We start from the raw sequence: 16,202 nt of genomic DNA on the forward strand, positions 1-16,202 counted from the left end.
AGCGAATACATTTCCAGAGGATACGGTTTCAAAGAAGCATGTTACTTTCTCTCGTGATGCACTCTCGTAATTGCAATATATTTGTGTGTACACTAGTGTACATAATACGTACAATACGTCATATCACGTATAGTTCATATCACGTTAATAACGTTCTCTTGGTTGCTGTGCATACATAGAATTGGCAGCCTTTGATTTGTACATTCTAGTAAATTATATTGCAGCGTTACTCTCTCCATCGCGCAATGTACATTCGGTTTGATGTATTCTGTTTTTTTTCGGTATTTTATTTTTATATACATCCTCCCAAATCTGTGAAATTGGCACCCCAAAATGCGAATTTTTACAAAATTGATGTGGTATTCGATTGTCCATAATTTCGTCCACATTTGTCCTTAGATAATCGTTTTTTATCCATCTTCCAAAAAAAAATTTGAATAAATTTTATTATGAGCACCCCTAGATGGGATTATCTCTGGACAAATGTGGATGTGGACAAATTGTGGACTATCAAATGTCATCAATTTGATAAAAATTCGCATTTTGGGGTGCCAACTTCACAGACCACATCCTTTCTTCCTATAGAAATTCTGCTGCTTAAAATTAATTCTTACTACATACGGGATAATCTATGTCACACGATGCATTATTTTTCCCTTTTGCTTAAAGTAACTTATAATATTAATCGCGAACTTTATCATTTTGTTCCGCGTTGGCATGGATTGCATATCATGGCAGAAAAAAAGACATCAGATTAATAGGTGTGCAGACTCGGCGGCTCTAAACAGAGGATCGTGAAAACGAGTTATGGACTTTGGCGACTTAAATTAAGTACGGACGTTCGCTACAACGTAATTCGCGCGGTTCCATTAAACTTAAAAGGTGCATCAAGAGAAAGGTAATCTCATCGAGGTCTTTAGCGCCGCGATAAAGCACGTCTCGCGCAAGCTTTACGTTGGATTTATCGTGCGCGCTTTCTATATACGATCGTCTGATTTCTCGTATATTTTTTTCCGAAGCATCCCGTTATCAATCGATCGATGAAAAGCTGACGAGTCAATGCAATGAATTCGATTGAATGGTGCTGGGCCGTGTTGTTACGTCTAACGTCTATTAATGCAGACAGATCGAGATGGTGAATTAGCTGACCTTCAATCAACCGTTACACCGATCGTATTTGCCGACCACGAAATTACATTTGTAAAGTTCGACGAGAGAGTATTGGACCCACGAGAAGTCGGGCTATTTATAAGCGATAGATGGTATGTTTAAAGCGACAAGCGAAATTAATTATAGCTCAAGTGGAGCTATGGAAATTGACTAATCGATTATCTTTTAGTTAGTCTTATAAGCCTTTTGCCGCCTTATACGTATCACGATGTGAGATGTGTTAGCAATATATATTCTTTTTTATTGTACAGTGCATAATTAAAATAATTGGATAAACTTTGCGGCTGTGCTCTTAACATTTTTGAGTCGACTTTTTTCCGTAGGAAATTAATAAAGATGTCAGTAATTTTATAGTTTTAGCAAATTGAGAACAAAAGTTTCTCTTTTCCCGAGTGATTTACTATAAAGGTAAAAATAAATATTAAGTTTATAATTATATTAAAATTTTATTTTATAATTTGTTTTAATAGAAATTTAAGTTAATTGATATGTTTAATATTATGTTTTTAAGTTAATTGATACATATGATATTAAATGAAAATTAAAAGGATTATGAGAAGTACTGACAATTAAATTTTTAGCAAAGAGAATATGGATTTTAAATTAATTAAAAATTCCTTTGACATGATAATGATTATGCAAGTATATCAGTAACATTTTTGTATAATTACGTATATGCAAGCTTTAACAAACTTGACGCTTTTGGAAATAAAGTATTAATTTTTAACGGTAAACATTTATGTGTGTGCAAAGAGAAGGATAACTATTTTTATCTCGATAAATTACAAATTTTGCAGACATTTTACATTATTTTTATGGACGTTAATGACCTCTATGTTTTTATTGTCGCAGAATCTCTTGGACATTAAAAGTGTGTCGATGACGGGCAACGTACGTTTTTGGAAAACAAATGGCGGAGAAAGTGCAGTCGACGAGTTAAAGAATCTAACGGAGGTGTGGTCGGTGTTTTTAAGAACCATTGATGAAATCCGAAAGAGCTAATAAAGTCTTCTCCCTCTTTCGTTCTTCGCACGATGTCTATCTCAGGTATGATAATTTACAGTTGTATCAGCTCGAAATCATCTGCTTCACAATTAAATTAAGTCATATAACGCTACAACATCGAGTTTATAAATCTAATTATCAATTTTTGACTAAATTCTCATTTTCACACGCGTTTATAAAGAGGAAACTGCATTCGAGATCGAGATGATACGTTTTTTTAAACTTAAAAGTTTTGCTGATTTTCTTCACAACAATGCAATTTTATAATCAATAACACCCGGATATACAGTATGTGTGTTCCACATTGTTTCTCTAATATACGATATGCTATTTTTTTCTAACGCTGTTCTGCATTCTTCGCTTTGGAATTATTTAGATCGAATCGTTTTTTTTTTGCGAAAGTTTCACGCACAGATGTTATCTCTAGGAGTTTCGCGCGACGATAATCGGGCAGTTATTAATGCGAAAATCGCTCTAGTACTTTCGTTTCTTCCGGTTACGACCTACTTTGTGTATAATATGCGCAAGGAAACGTTTGACACGCGGGGAAGTCTTAGATTTTCGTCGAGCACGAGTGACGCGATCGGATCGCCCACTTGTAAAATCGAAAACCGGTTTTGCTCATTACGTCGTCCTCTTGCACGCGTCTCCTTCGGCGGAAGTTCGCACCGATGCGATACACCAAACGATATGTCCGGCGCAAATCGATAGTCGTGCATTCAAGTCATCCCTTTGTGCGCAATAAATGAACATCACCTATATTGCAGAGTCTCATATTTATTTTAATCGCGCTAATTCCGGAGATATTTAATGAGAGTATTTCAGACTGAGAGCTGAAGTAATATTCTGAGAACATTAAATTTCGAGTTAATTTCAACTATTTAAAGTTAAATTTTCATTTGGATCTCTTTACGCATCAAATGAAAAGCATAGAGAGCACGTTTTCTCCTTTTCAAATATAATCCTTATTTTTAAATAAAATTATGTGTAGCAGAACTAATATTTTTATAATTCCAATTCAAAAGTGGTTGGTCCAAGTCTGCTTAGACTTTAATAAAATGTTTTTCTCAATTTTACGATATGTCTTGGGGAAGGTAAGTACAAAAGAATTTTTTCCTACATCAGAATATATTGTTACAAATAAACAAAATGAAAAGAAATATATACCATTGCCTCGACTTTCCCTTGCACCAGTTTCGTCTAACGATATATAGTGAAAGTTTGTATGACGTGACAGGAGAGTTATGTACGAGGGTTGACCGTGGAGAGGGTTAAAGATCGATTCGCATTGTGCGGTGAGCAGCATCACTATTTCGATTTCACGAGAGTAGAGAGGAAGAGATGTTGCGAAGAATACGAATTACTCGTGGTAAAATAAATCGACGAGACTTCGTGAGACTTCGCGACGCGTGACGCGCGTGTCAAACAGGACACTGTATATGTGTGTGTGTATTCGAAGTTCGAGCCCGACCGAATATAGATCGAATGCTCGATCACTTCTGCTCCATTAGTCGATCAGTGTCACGTGTCGAGAACATTGGGGAGATTACTTTTGCTCGCTATATGATCATTTTTACAGGCCGAATTCTCGATCCCTGTGCTTTCTCTCAACATCGATGCGATCTCAAAAGCGAAATATTGTGCATACGAGGAATAAAGAGAATCGGGGCGAATATTTTATCTTGGAGAACGAGAGATTAGAAATGAACGAAATATATATAATATATATATGCATATATTTTACTTAGTGTTCTCAATCGTCTTTCTCTCTATTTATCTATCTCTCCTGTGTGAGGCTTACCTATACATATTGCTGAAATAAACTTCCCGTCAATTATACACGCACTTTACATCGATAAACCGGTATTCCGCTAACCGGGTAAACGTACATAAAATGCTGCTATCTTAATAGAATATCGGTGCTAAGACACTTCTCTTTCAGGAGCAATGGTAAATTAAATAGATAGATAAATCCACAGAGGAAGACAGGAGACAGGAAGCACGTACATCGCGTTCGCAAGAAACTTGCCACAACTTTGGATAAATGGCAATTTATCCAACTGCCATTAGTTGAATACACCTAATGAATAGAGTCTCGTAAACTTGATTCTCACCGACGGTTTTGCTCATAATTTCGTTTCCTGCGTACGACGTTGTACACGAAAGTAAAATTCATATGTGCATCGGTATATATATATCTCGTATGAGTCGCGTATCCATTTCCGGTCATCGATATATTCGAGTATCATGCAAATTTCTGTTATTCTTTTGCCGGACAATCGTTTCACGATTCAATATTCATGACGATGTCTTAGAAAGCGGACAGACGTGTAGCGTGAACGCAATATACGACTGTGTCATTAATCATCATCTCTGTCTGTAGTTCATGTTGCCTATTCTTAATCACTCACGTGCATTTCCAGCTTCGCGTTACGGACTCTCGCGAAATCGATGTGCTCTGTTCTTATCACGTGTCTAGAGACTAATAACGCAAAGACGTTAACAAATATTTATTAATTACTATATTATTTTATTACTATGCAAATATTAATATTAGAAGTATTAATAAATGTTTATTGACGTTATTAAAAAAATAGCAGCGAGATAAAAGACATTTGCAATTATTTCATTTTAATTACGAAGATTGCATTACAACTTTATCCGTATGTAAAAAGAACAGATACATACAGCTGGCCGTACGCTACAGTTGTTCACAAGTATACATATGTTTGTGCCAGTTCAATGGCTTATTTCTTGCCTTTCATATGGAACAAATTAATAGTTGATGTAAGCCGGCTGCTTGTTGCGGAGATGCTAACGTAGCTCGGTTATCGAACTTCTAGGCAAGCAAGATATCGAGTTCGCAACAATTACCGCTCTTGCATGAAAGTCCTGTGATATCATACCGCTCCGCAACTCCCAACGCGGAATGATGTTTGACGTTTTCGAGCTACGCGCGAATTATGTACCTCGGCTTGCAACCGCTGTGCGCAAACTTCTCCAAGAGAGATATATTCCCGACCGTCTATCTATTCGAAAATAGCTGTAGGGAAGTGCAAATGTGAAATAAATGAGGTCGCAATTTGGATTATATATTAACGCTGTTCCCTCTATCCTCCTCCGTAAATCAACATTATGTCTTTTTTACGATTTTACACTATTAAGCAAAAGAAATATATTTAAAAGGAGAATTAAGTACAAAAATATATTTGCGAATAATGTTCAATATTTTGATTTCTTTTTTCAATCTCGATTTGATATTTTCGCTCTGCTGTAGGATACGGCACGTGCGATCGCGCACGTGTAAACGCGGATAGTAAATGCCAATGAAAATGGCACGTCGCGCGAGCATCGTAAAAGCCACCAATGTACCGGTAAAAGCACAACGACGCGGGCCGGTCGTTAGGAAAGCGACCGACCAGGCACCGGCTTCGAAAGTGAGGCCTCGATCACGTCTCGTTTCGACGCCGACTCGTAGCACGTAGACGCGCGCCCGCGAGCTTTGTTTTCGTCCTCTTTTTTTCTTTTCTTTTCTTTTTTCCCTCCTCTCTTGGCACGACGCGGTCCGAATCCCGGACGCGTTTCCGCGCGGGCGAATCCCCGAGGTTTCGAGTCGCGGCGAAATTCTCGGCATAATTGAAATACTCGGTCTTCCTTTGGATTTTGCGTTATAGAGACGAAAAAAAATTGTCGAGCAAATTAGACTCTAGACGAAAAAAATATAAATAAGTATAATAAGTCCTCTGAAAACGCTTATAAAATTTATATCTCATACCGTGTAAAATTTCTAATTTACCTCGTTGAAATTTAATTGAACTTGTCCTATGTATAATGTACGGTTTATTCGTTAGTTTTGATATAGAGAGAGAGCGTGCACGCTCTTTTCGGTATCTCTTAAAATTATCTAATTGATGTCCGTGCGTGCTTGGAAGATAACGACAAGTTTCGGACACGAAGCCGCATTATCGTGCATAAATAGAGCGAGACGTAATCGCGCTGATAAGCGAGGGAGACACGATATATTTAATTCTTCGCGCTAAATTCTATATAGCGGCTTCATCGTTAGAGACCGCTTCTCCTCATAATTCAATTTTCTTCGCTCGTGGAAACTCACCGATTTTCCGCACTCGCAGTTTCGCTACCGCGAAACGTCGTTAGCTTCGAACGAATCGCGAATCGAGAATAGGAAAAGCCAATTTGAGCCGAGGGCGACGAAAGCCGCAGTTCTTCTGCCGATAAACCGGCGAGATAAAACGCGTCGCATAAAGAAAATTCGCGCGAGCGAAATCTTTCGTGAAAATTACCTCGCGATCAGCTGATAGTGACAGGTACAGGGCGGAAACGCATTTCGCGCGTTTCGAACGCGCATCTTCTCTCGTCATCGCGGAAAATCGCGCTAAAAAGATCATCAGTCGCGATCGCCGCCAATTCACTTTCCAGATTACAATCGCGCAAGATATTAGCGACGTATACGAGAGGCGAATCTCGCTGCATCTCGGCCGATTCGCGATGCATGATGCGACCGCGTCGACGCGCGTGTTCCCCCGGAGGCATTTCCCACGTTCCCTAACGTCCTAATTCCGGCGCGCCTGAATTTCGAAGGTAAATAGACTCTAAACCGTTGACTGCGCGTGTTAAAAGGATTTACATTTCTTTTAGAAAGGCGCGATACACCGCGCGCGACTACACGGAATCGCTTAATGTGAAACGCGCCCACGAAAGATTTTCGTCTCCCACAAGTATATTACTTCTCCTCGGTATTATTCTCTCTCTCTCTCTCTTATACACCGGATCTTTCCCTTGAGGCAGAGTCAGCTGCGCACAGCGGAAACTTCCTTAGATATAACCGAAAATATTATCTCGCGCGTGAATTGAGCTTCCGTCACCGTGCTGTTTCCACGTTTAATTTCCGGTGCCATGGTCCCGCGTAAGGGTGGAAAGTGCGACGAACCGTTCCGTTCGACGAGCAACCCCGAAGAGTAGGTAGGGTAGGTAGGGCGAACGGCGAATAAAAGAAGGGCGCGTCGAACGAGCGGAAAATTCGCGATTGGTTAACCTACTTTGCCGAGAGAACGAATCCTGGAGATCTTTCTTGCGATTTTACGTGGCGAGAGCACGGTCGAACTTTCCGTAGCGATATTGCGCGCTTCAACCCCCTGTGCTGTGGGGATTTCGGATTTAGACAGCTTCCGCGAGTTAAGAAATTACATTCCGATCGAGTTTGCGGAGACAACATCGCAGAGAGAAACGAAACAATGTACTCGCAAAATCTTAAAATGTAATACACAGCGATTTATTTGATTAATCAATTGTTGAGGCTGGATTTCTAAATTTTCATCGCGTGAAAAAATCGATCTTCTGACTAATCGAAAATTGAAATTTTACGCGAGTCTCGTTCGCGAATTTTCGCTCGGCGGTCGTAGTTCTCGACCCAGGATGAGAGAAGAGGATGATGCACCTGTCGGGGGTTGCGGTGGCGGGTGCATCGCGTCGTGGGACCGACGAACAGCGAGTCTACCGCGTCGTGTCGTGGCGGAAAAGGAGAGAAAGAGAGAGAACGATCGTACAAAAGGAAGAGAAAGAGAGAAGAGGAGGCGAGAGAGAGAAAGTGCGCGCGAGAGAGATACGTGGGGGTGAGAGAGAGGTCGCGATTGGTTAAGCCGCTCTTGGAAAAGCCCGCCTGGCTGCTCGACCGGCCGGCACTTCGCTCAGTTCTCCACTGCGCTCCGTGTGAAGCGGAGCTTTCGAGATATCTTCCCGCTCTTCCTCTCACTCTCGTCGCGATTCCGCGTCATCGATTCCTCGATCCTGGGATCTCTGCGCGAGAGCGCTAATCATCGCGAGAAAAGCGCAGTCCTGATTCGACGATTCAAATTCTCCCTGGAAAAAATTCGCGAGAGAGAGAGGGGTTGAAGGGGTGAAAGAAACGGACGACGATGTGCGAGAGGAAGCTGCTGCGAGTGCTTTAAGACAAGAGGATCTGAACTCTAAGTCGAGAGCGAGAATATCGAGAGTCGAGGGACGACCCTCGAGAAGACGAGGAGGTGCGTCTCCAGGAACGAGCGTGATTCAGGATAATCACGGTGAGTACTTGCATTATTCATTATTATGCGATTCAATGAACTTGGAATCCAAACGCTTTGCAATTTTTGCTTTCGCGCGATTTTGGGTCTTCGCGGGTCAATGGTTCGATAATTATCTTCTAGCATTACGCAGTTTCACCGATAATTGGATTTTGCTGTTATTCCCCTGTTACAACCAATATTTGCATAAACTGTAATTCCTTGGTCCATGTGTTAGCATAATATATTTTTTTAATTAAATTATCTCCATTACATATTTTCGCGAGTAAAACTTACTTATTTGTAAATTAAATTTATTGTGCAGAGAAGAGAGATGATTTATGTTGAAAAAAATGCTTGGATGTATCAGATTTTTTTCTAAAATTTCTTCTTTATTGAGATTCTTGTTTAGTATGATTTTTTTCGCGAAAGACGGTTTACATAAAAGTGGCTAGATATATTACACGTTCTTCACAGATTTCTCTTTGAAATTAAAGAACAAAGCTGAAATTACAAGTATAAGACGGCCAAAGCAGGTAACGAAGCGCAGTCGGTGCTCGTTATAAACTCGCATGATGTTCTCTGTGTGTAGATAAGGGATGATAGGAGAAAATTAAGGAAACCCCTGCGCTTACTATTCTGTAGCTTTGTCGAGACTACGCTCTTCCAATTTAAGTGCACGGTCGTGTTCTCTCGAGCATGAAGTATGAAGCTTAACGCTAAAGAGAATCCGACGTTTATTCTCGGTGGCGTATCTTTCGGTGAAATTTTAACTAAAAATATTATCCATAAGAGGATTCTGTACACGAATCTTTATACTTGTCAGAATCCTTTTGCCTCCAATTAATTACTCCAAAATCGATAAATTCTAATATCGCGCGAAATTGATCAAAACATATATATAACGGAAAGCCACATTTTTTCGATAATTAAAGGACATTCTGTATATTAAGAAAAAAACAAGACGGTACATATAAGACGTTGCGATAGCTCGTCGCGAAATTAAAGACGTTGTTCGTTTTAATAAGGCACAAGAGTATATACGTTCGGCTAACAGGTTTCGCGCGAAGAAGATTCAAAAGGAACCCTTGCTGCCACTCAGCATATAGGTCACGACCTTTCGTATTCGCGACCTATCCATACGTTTCCTCTGCAGAAACGAGTCCCGCGAACGACGCCGCGCGTACATACTTTATCATTCTCGAAGGAGAACGTTCGATCTATTTCTTAATCCGGATTTTCGGCTATTCGTAGACCGCTTGTCGGCAGAATCGATTCTGAGAGAAGAAACTTTGGTAGTGCGCTCTTCGATGGGTGTCAATCTTATTAAGCGGAGACAGGTATTGCCACACGCGACGGTTATCAGGGATCACGAATCATTCTGCATGTGTGTGAGCATGCATGTGTGTGTATATATATGCGCACACGGATGTTGCTCTTAATGAGCTCCGAAGATCGTTCAATTCGTTGCACGCGTGACAGGATGGCTTTTCCGTGACTCTGTTGATTTCTCAGGGAGAATTTTCCGGACGTAGCGTTATTCCTCGATTCCGTCGCCGGAAAAGCTTCGGAAAATTGAGATCGCTGAGTCAGTATTATCTCGTGGTTTTATATTAATCCCGCTATTTTCCTCGTCATTTCCTTCGGCATATCGAAGAAATATTTGACGAACGGCTGCATTAGAATTTAGAGCACGACCTCTCTTATAAATTCGGATATTTTGTAATATTATAAAATTACGTGAAAAGGAATCAAATTATAAAAGAAAACTGTTCTAGATTGAACTTTAATGAATAAGCTCAGCTGAACATGATTTATTAAAGGCGACGGTCTTGAAAACTCGATATCGCTGCGCATATAATTTTTTATTTAAAAGACGTGACGTGTATAAAATAGAAATTTTTGTGCGAACGATACATTTTGCGTAACGTCGATGAGAAAGAACTTAATCGATGGGGCGATTTGTGCCATTTTGTATCGCTGTCGCCGAAATTTTTGCATCGATCGCTCGACGTTCGGTCACTAAGACGGTATGGAATTCGGGAAATGCTAAACGATATGTAACTAACTGTGGAATCCTAGTTATCCTGTATTCAGATCGAAACACTACACTCGCGTTGCGTTTCTAGATTTGCGGTTCCATTCTCGTCCGTGCATCCTTAATCGGTTTGGTTTGCGAGTCTATTGATTTCTGGTGTTAACCGGCGATCCCGAATTCAGAACGCGAAATCGCCGTTTGATTGGCATTAATCACAGTCGCGAATGCACTCGCGTCGACTACGAGTTTTCCCTACTCGTTCGTACGTGGATACGGTGCGTAATTGTGTTCTTGATGCAATTTGTTGAAACTGCGGCGGAACTCTCGTTAGGGTAGCGCGAAACTTGACGAAAGTGTAGTGCGTTTCTTAACGTTAATTAAACTTTGCGATAGAGAGAAAGAGAGAGAGAGAGAGAGAGATTTCAAGATATTCCGAATTATATATGCAAAATGGGAAAAATTAAATTGCCAACTGTCGAGGTAAAAGGATATTAAATATGAACGTGCGTCTTGAGTGGTATTTACTACAAATTTCAAAGTATATCAAGTAATCGAATTTTAGATTAAATAAATTAAAGGCAAATAAAGGAGAGACTACGTCAAATATAAAAAGATAAAAAAAAATCGTGAATATTTTAAAATTCAATTTCTAAGATAAACAATCTAAAGCACTATTGGAAGAAAGATAATTGAAGTAATATATCTTGAATTTTTGTTTAACGTGTAAAACAATCCTTTCAATTGGATAAATATAGGACGCATGCCGCGCATTCTGTTGCATATTGTCTATACTCGTTACATCGAATTATTCGAGGAATTTTGCGTTAAGGGATACTATATATTCCACTGGTAGTTTAGGTTCAGTTTAAAGACCGGCGGGGCTCTCTGCGTATCTGTGTGTTGCGGTAACGCCGGAAACTTTGCGCGGACCAAGTTTTCGCCGTAACTACTCGCCCAATCTCGTCGCGTATATATCTCCGATCCACGGCGCTTTTGTACGCGCAGCAGCTTTCTCGCGCTTGTTCCTCGCGTTACGTATACCTGTGTACCTCGCCGCGAGAACAACCGTGTTATATTAAACTCTGCCGCTTACACGTCACTAAAACTCCAAAGGTAAGTGGGAAAAGAGGGAAGGAATCCAAGGGGTAGGTCATGGATGTCCGCAGGATTTTTTTTCCAGGGAAGGGCATGATTAACATTTTTTTGTTTCTTATATTTTAATTATATTTCTTATATCTTAATTATTATTCTTTCTTCATTTTTTAAATTTAATTTTTTTATTTATTTTGTTATTTTTATATTTTTATATGAAGTAAAATTGCAAGTAAATACCTATGTGTTTATTCACAAGGAGAGCAAATGCTTAATTTTTTTACTGATTCCACGGGGGATAAATGCTTCCTACGGATGTCCAAGGGGTGGATCGAGGGTACTATTTTTCGACGTAGCCGCAGTCACCACCCGCCACCCTTCGCATCCAATCTGCCCGACTTCTTGCGCGCATCCGAAATTGCATCTGTTTCATCGGTATCCAGGACGAGTGCCAAAGTTCGATCTCGCCCCGCATATCGCCTCGCGGGGGCATCGAGACCTCACCCCGTTCCCCGGGAATCCGTTATGCGGAGGATATGCAGTCGATCACGCGGAATATCAAAAGAGTTCTCTCCGCGCGGCGAGGATTTTCCAGGCTTTTACGATGCGGCCGGCTGACGTTTATGCGGATATCCGACACGTTAACAATCCGCGCATTTTCCGACGCTATTTCTCGTAAAATCGCCATTCGCGTATTCGGCGAATAAAAGAGCGAGCTCGAAAGTAGCGCGAGAGATGCAGTTGATCGGAAAATTATACTCTCGGATTAGTGATTTATTAAAGATTATATCGGAACAAATGTCCGTGCATGGAAAAATCATTTCTGAATTTATCAAATCTTTCAGTCGTCAAATCTTTTATATCGATAAATAGAAAGAATATATTGCGAATGCAAAGTATATAATAAAATAAGAATTTAGTCTCTCTATAATGTATAAAAATTCGCTGAGTAAAACGATCAAATTTTTAATAGGATTATAATTTGAAATTTTGGTAATTGCAAACGGGATCAATTATAAATTCGCGCAGTTTCGTGAAATAGGAATTATGAAATTACACACATTCACATGCATATATATGTACATTGATATACTTGTTTCATTAAACTTCTCTATCTGCTAGTTAAATGAGGAGGCAAGGCAGCACCGGCAATTTAAAGCCGTTGCGTCGTGAAATATTCCATAAGCGTTCTCGAAAATTTCATAGATACGAGCGCGATATCGTTTATTCGACCGCGAAATTGCTCCTCAACTTTCGTCATTTTCCTCCCAAAGAGCATTGATCATCGCGCCGATATTGCGCGGTTTATTAGTCGAGTGTCTGGTGAATTCGAAATGCTCTCTGCTCTTGCTCAGCACCTCGGAGAAACGACGAACTTGTAAATTTTAATTAAAAATCATGCGCGATAAAACGTATCGTAAGCGTTAAAAAACGGGCAAAAAGCACTTTAGCAACTATTATTATAAATTTGATAAAAGGCTGTTAAGAGCAGTAAATATAAAAAATTCAAATTATGTTAGAAAGTAAAGTCATATATAAAAATAATATTCTTTAATCAAATGTCTAATAATGAATTACAATAAAAGGCAACTATTATTATTATTAATGTCACATCTTTGCAGTCACGAGCTTATTTACGTTTGATAAACTGTGCGCAATCCACTTTTTCGCATTTGTTATTGCGCTACGGATAAACTGGAGAAACATTTTTACGAAGCATAAGAAAATGAAATATTTACAATTTTTTACGAGCCGTGTCATCATTATATATTCATGTGTTTACGTCATATAGAAACGTAACTTTTTAAATTTATGTTCTAAATGTATTTCGCGCACGCGATCTAAAATTATCTCTTCGTTTTATGTATATTCGATTCTTTTATTTTGGCTTTTCGAGATATATTTAAAATCTTTTTGAAAAATGCTATTAATTATATCTTGTATTTTGAAAAATAATATATATTAATGATGATTAATATGATACAATTTTGCAGAAAGTCGCGTTTACTTGACGCTACTCTCAAGAGCTACCCAAGTATGTTCCAACTCGTTGCTACAAGTGCGTGTAATGCATCTTATCAGTAAACCTATATAGATACGAATATTACGTGTACATACATATACGATCAAAGGCCGCTCTCGGTTTAATGTACGATGTCCCATGAGATACATGTATCTCCCTTTACAACCGAAGCGGACGCGAGCCCTTTACACCCGGTGGTATTCATAAATCTAACAAGGTGACTGAGCAGGAGGAGAAAGAGGGTTAACAGCGAAGGAGGATACTTGGCCCGTCGTTGTTCTCGTGTCTCTTTACGCGTGCTCCGCCCGTTTCTCGCATTTATTATCATTCTCCGACTGGTGATAACTCGGGGAAACAGGCGTGTTGAGATCCTCGATATGGATTCGTCGTGTCGTCGTCATCCCGATGACGAGCGAACAGCGAATCCCGTGAAGGGTGATACGAGCATCGGCATCTCGGGGTGTTATCAGGGTTGCCTGAGACTCGATATGAAAGCGCAGCGCGGGTGAGCTTTTCACGATGGGAAAAGTTTTCGCAATCGTGGAATTACGCGTATATCTGAAATCTTTATTTTTTTCGATCGCGCATTCTTCCAATTTGCGTTGATTGCATTTATCGTCGTATTTTTTTCCTCCTCGTTTATGTCTCGCGTGTCGCTCGTTTACTTGATCTGTATTTGTATATGATCTCTATTTATATATGATAATATTTTAATCGCTTAATCGATCTCCTTATCATTTTGCATAAAACATTCGCGAAATAACGTGACGCGAAAGGAAGAAAAAGAGAGATGACTTTTCATTTTAGCAAATTGATGCTTTCAAAAATACTAGGAGATATACATATGCAGTTATTTTAGTACACATTATATACATTATGAAGCTGTTTTTAACCCAGCTTTTTAACACGAATCCAGCACAGTCAATATTTTATATCTAAAAAGTTACAAAATATTTATTATTTATATACTACTAATGGATTTCTAATTATTTATACAAAATATTGTAAAATGTTATCTCTTTTTCTACTTTTTCTCTTTTAATTTATCGTAATTACAATAATTAAATTATATCAATAATAGTGTCAATGTGTCAACACGGGCGCAGTCAATATTCCGCTCTTGGACTTAATTCTGTTATTATGGGATTATATTTGGCGTTTGATTTGGAACTCGCTTTTGACATTTAAGCCTCTTAGAGCTGAAAATATAAAGCGAATATCAACCTGTCTAGCATTTTTGCATTTCAAGTTTCAAGTATGAATCTATCACACTTGTGGTCATACGCAATTTTATGAAACATATTAAATCGTTCATTGACAGTATTTAAAGAAATGATAATTACATTCGCTCCAAATGAGATTAATAGATCGATATTCACGTATTTCATTCCATTCGCGAGAAGTAATTGCCACTAAAGCGTTTCTCTCCTCTATAATTAATTATCCTACAATACAATGCATATTACCTTCATTGCATTGTTGTGCTGAAAGTAAGCTTTCCAGTATTTGAAAATGATTAATGAACAAGGAAGCGACGTTATTTTTATTTTATTCGAACAAGTCAGGATCCAGTTCGCAGATGTTCCCGCTTTATTCGAAGACGTAATTTCGTTCGCTCGAGTCGACAAACCGAGGTCAAGAAATTTATAGGAGAACGAAACCAAATTATTCACCATATTTATTCGCGAGCATAAACGCGGTATCTAAAGTCTGCGCAAGAGATACCTTAACACCGGGCTAATATTTTCTCAAGAACAAGAAAGGTACGCGATTAGCATATTCCCGGTTCAAACATTTTTTCGCGCATATGACACACAATTTATTTACCTATTATTTTGCAGCGTCAGCCGCAGAGTCACGACTTTATCGCCGTTATTATACTTAGAGGACGGTTTCGTCCTCGCAAAGATCTTCCCTCATTTCGGACGCGATAAGATTCTTCGGCTGCACTAAAATCTTTCTTCGAGACTTACGGACGGAACTTTAGAGCGGAGCTCAATTTTTCATTTAGAGGCCAAGCGCCCGCGCATTTTCTCTTCTCTTTGCGATTTTTCTTTTCTCCCCTTGTTAAACGCGACCGCCCGTTGCGCGAACATAATTTCGCGGAAGCTTACGCGGATTGTTCGGCGCAGTTGGGTTCGTTCCATCGAGTTTCCCTTTAACGAGCAGGAGCTTCTCAGCGCCGCGAGCAAAGTCGCTGAAGAGAGAGACAATGGTGTCGCGTGAGAATAGTCAGTTCGTTGAAGAATATGAACGTTATAGACGCTTCGGCTTACAAACGGGCATCACTTGCTTTTACAATTCTTTCAATCCTGAAAGGCGTATATTTTTGCGCGCGAGCTTTTTCATATTGCACTTTATCGCTTTTGAAAGTATCGACAAATGAATGCATTTTATATGAGATGCATCCTATCTATGTGTCAAAATCGCGAAATCGCATTCTAAAATTCTCTCCAGAGAAAAGAATACAAGATAAATTTAAAAAAATCAATTGCTTAGTAAATTCTTATACAAGTATATACATAAAGAGAAATGAGAGAAAGAGAAAGAAAAACAGATATAGGCTCACACAATTTGCTAATATCAGAAATATATCAGTCATCTCGGCGAGATACATTGGCTTCTGTAATATCGCGAAACGTTCGCTAGACAAGAAATTATGACCCAGGTTCGACGGTCGCGTTGAAAATTTCATCCACCACCAGCTGGAGTGACCTATTTCACAGCGGCACGAAAACGCTCCGGATCGAGGTAAAAAGTGTCTTACTGCAGGAGGGTGAGGGAGGATTTAACCACAGGGCGTGCGCGCGCG

General features: G+C 39.4%; 1 protein-coding gene across 1 annotated transcript in view; it reads left to right on the forward strand.

Moving 5' to 3' along the window:
- Positions 1-1,885: 1,885 nt before the first annotated feature.
- Positions 1,886-16,202, forward strand: part of LOC114943699 (uncharacterized) — a 46,823-nt gene continuing 32,506 nt past the window's right edge. Inside the window, 1 exon segment of the mRNA XM_085486234.1 lies at positions 1,886-2,217. The gene's annotated coding sequence lies outside the window, so the exon portion shown is untranslated.

This window comes from Nylanderia fulva, unplaced genomic scaffold (genome assembly GCF_048542155.1).
Source record: "Nylanderia fulva isolate GAGA-0341 unplaced genomic scaffold, ASM4854215v1 Scaffold41, whole genome shotgun sequence".
In the NCBI taxonomy this organism is placed as follows: domain Eukaryota; kingdom Metazoa; phylum Arthropoda; class Insecta; order Hymenoptera; family Formicidae; genus Nylanderia; species Nylanderia fulva.